Source organism: Hipposideros armiger, unplaced genomic scaffold (assembly GCF_001890085.2).
Source record: "Hipposideros armiger isolate ML-2016 unplaced genomic scaffold, ASM189008v1 scaffold_2235, whole genome shotgun sequence".
In the NCBI taxonomy this organism is placed as follows: Eukaryota; Metazoa; Chordata; class Mammalia; order Chiroptera; family Hipposideridae; genus Hipposideros; species Hipposideros armiger.
The window spans coordinates 9,525-12,691 of record NW_017733581.1 but is presented as its reverse complement, the minus strand read 5'-3'; the positions used below and the strand labels follow the sequence as shown (position 1 = coordinate 12,691).

The window sequence follows — 3,167 nt, the reverse complement described above, 5'->3', positions numbered from 1 at the left end:
GGTGGGAATTCCTGCCCTTGTTTTTTGGGTGAGGGGCCTAAGAACTTGTTACTTGTCAAAAGCCTATGGCTGCATAAAGTTGGTGCAAACCAAATACACCATCAGCCTTCTTCCCTCCCTGCCTCAGGGCAGCCATGACCCCTGACCCCACAGGGATGAGTCAGCTGCCTCATCTGGAAACCATGCTGCTGTCTGCTGTAGGGCTCTGGAGCCTGAGAGGAAGCTCAGTGTCCTGAGAGAGAGTGTGAGGCGTGATTTCCTCTGGGCACCACCCTGGACAGAAAGTGTGTGGTCGCCTGTGGGACAAGCTCCAGGTTGTGTGTGTTAGAAGGTGCTTCTTTCTCTGATCCCTGGGACACTGGGCAGATCACTATGGAATTCATGTTTTTCTCATCGTTCACATAGTGCTGGATGGAGGGCCTCAATAACCCTTCAAAATGATGTTTCAGGGTGCAATTGGAGGACTGATCATTTACATTGTAGAAAAAGAGGGTCCCACCCTCATAGTCTAGGAAGACCCCAGCTTGTGTAGGGAGTATTCTCAGGGAGAGGATGATTTTATGGGATTTAATTGTGAGATACTGATGTTCCCTCTTCAGTCTGAGAACCTAGTACCCATTGTTAGGAGACAAAGTCACATATGTCACCTTCCTATTTACATCATCCCAGCACACTCCCATACACCACATTTCATTGTGTCCCACATCTACCTCCCCGTAACGTTTCCCTGCTTGGAATCCTTCAGAAGCCACCATACAGTTCCTTATGAATCTCTTGTCTGAGTAGGTCACCTCCTGGCAAGTGTTCCTATAGCACACAGCTTTCACATCAGAAATGTGGAGCTGGGGGTGAGCTGTCTCTGGGTCCAGAGTCACCTCCACTGGGGCGTGGTGAGGGAGAGAGAGCATGAGTTACTGAGTAGAGACCTGGGCTGGATGCAGAGGCCACCCCTTCCCAGTGCAGGCTGGCTCAGGGTGGGATCAAGTGAGGTCCCAGAGCCAGAGGCTCTATCAGACACAGCCCTCGCCCTCACTCATCTCCAGTGGGGCCTTGGGGCCTCAGCAATGCTTGGAGATGCCCAACTGTGAGGTCCTAGCTCCTGTATATTACCTCAGTCTTACCACTGTACCTCCACGTACGTCCACTGTTTGACTTTGTGAGACCTCCATCGTCCCCTCTAACCAGCTCCCTTTTACTCTGACTCCAGTTCAACTTCACCTCCTTACCCTCAGTCCATCCCCTTGGCCAGTCACTAGTACCCTCAGTTCCCTGGAGCTGAGCCTCTGACCCCTACCCTGGCTGACCCAGCCCCCTGCCCTCTCCCTTCCTAGTCCTGGGCCAAGAAATAAGTCTGGGGAAGTATTCCCCTGGGTGGATCCGGGCCTCACAGGTTTATAATCTTCAGTCCAGTGTGTCTCATTATTCCTGTTCCCCCATGTCTCTCTCTGGTTGGCTCCCTCTCCCATGCCCGCCTGTAGCTCTGTCCCACTGTCAGCCCTCTGGCATTGGTACCTGCGTGTTTCTGGGCCTCTCTTAGTTCTGAAACCAAGCAGACAGAGCAGTAGGGTCAGCGATCACATGGAGAACAGGAGGCAGAGAGACAGGACCCCAAGGGTCATTAATCTTAGTGGGTGTCACGGGTCCACCAGAGATCTGCTGAAAGCCATGGGGTTCTCTGCAAACACACCTCCCCCAGCATCTGCAGGCAGTTTCAGGGTCCCGACCTTAAGCTTGTATCTGCAGAGTCCCATGGACTCAGGTTCTCAAGAGTCATAAACTAGAGACTTGTAAATAGGGATGATGGAGGTGGAGGGAATAGCTTCTCTCACCTGCCACTCAAGCTTCCTTTTCCAGTCTGAAAACCATAAACACACAAGAGCTGAAATCACAAACAGGTACTCAGGGGGAGAGATTGAGAGGAAACTCTACAACACTGTTACCCAGTTTCTTGGTGTTTCCATGACACAAGAGGCAGAATATTCTGGGCTGATACAAGCCTGGAATTCTTGTCTCAAAGTATCTAGCCAGGCAGGCGGTTGAGGGAGACACCCACAAGTTCTTCCCCATTCTGGTTTACACCCTCAGAGAGCTCATGAAATTTATGGTTCCTCCACCACAAAATGTAACAGTAGGCAAAATGTGCAGACTATTTTAGGGGGTTTCAGCATCCCAATGCCCATCCTAACCCCCAATTGTCTGAGGATCAGTTCATTAGTCAATGGATGAAGGGTTGAACCAACTGCGCTCACTGGCCTGACCATGCTTCCCATCCAGTCTGGATCCAAAACAGCCCCCAGGTGGCTCTACCTGTGGAACAGGAGGGACCCAGAAAAACTGTGGGGAAGGCTCAGAGCATGACAAGGAACTTACCCAATTCTGCCTGATTTTCCCTGAAACAGAAACAGAATATTCAGTGGTGGACACAGGAATGTGTAAGATACAAACACAGCCCTGGTTCACTGCTCCAGGGGACGAACTGTGGATGAATGACAGGGGCTTTTCTAGAACTCTCCTTTTGTGCCTCCACTCTCAACCCTATGTGCTGAGTGTCTCTATCTGGGGTAAAAGAAGAGATTAGGGACATTCATGCTGAAGGTATCAGTTGACATTTGGGGTCTTGTGGAGGTGGAGATGGAGGTTATCAGGGAAAAGGAAGGTGGGATGCAAGAGAACCTGGAGTGAAGTTGGGATCAGAGCACACATTCTCAAGGGACAGTGTCATCTCCAAGGAGGAAAAACCAGTTCTTGGGATAAAATCTCTTATTAAAACTGAATTTTATTTTGTCTTTTCTTCAGTTCTATTTCTTTTGCTATGAAGTCTTTTCAAGTACATTGAAACATTTTTTACTGGAGTCTTGATGATGTTAGAAATTTGTATCAGCCTTACAGGTAGTGAAAATCATTCTTCCCCTAATTCTGGGCCCTCTGTGAGGAAGATGGGCCTGATGGGGCTGGCATTTCCTAAGGGAGCCATTTCTGGCCATCCTGGAGTGGGGCGAGGACTGTGGTCTCTGTGGCCCAGGTGATGGTGCCCTGAGCCTGGGACTGGAATAATAGACCCTGTTGGTGTGTGGGAGCATCTCTGATCCCAGCCTTGCTGGATGCATAAATAAAATTCTGTCTCTCACTTACCCTTCAATTTTTAGAAGGAAATTGTCAGACCAATG

At 49.8% G+C, this 3,167-nt stretch overlaps 1 pseudogene; it reads right to left on the bottom strand.

The window, feature by feature from the left end:
- Window positions 1-224: 224 nt before the first annotated feature.
- The window catches only part of LOC109378608 (butyrophilin-like protein 8), a 6,695-nt pseudogene continuing 3,752 nt past the window's right edge, over window positions 225-3,167 (bottom strand).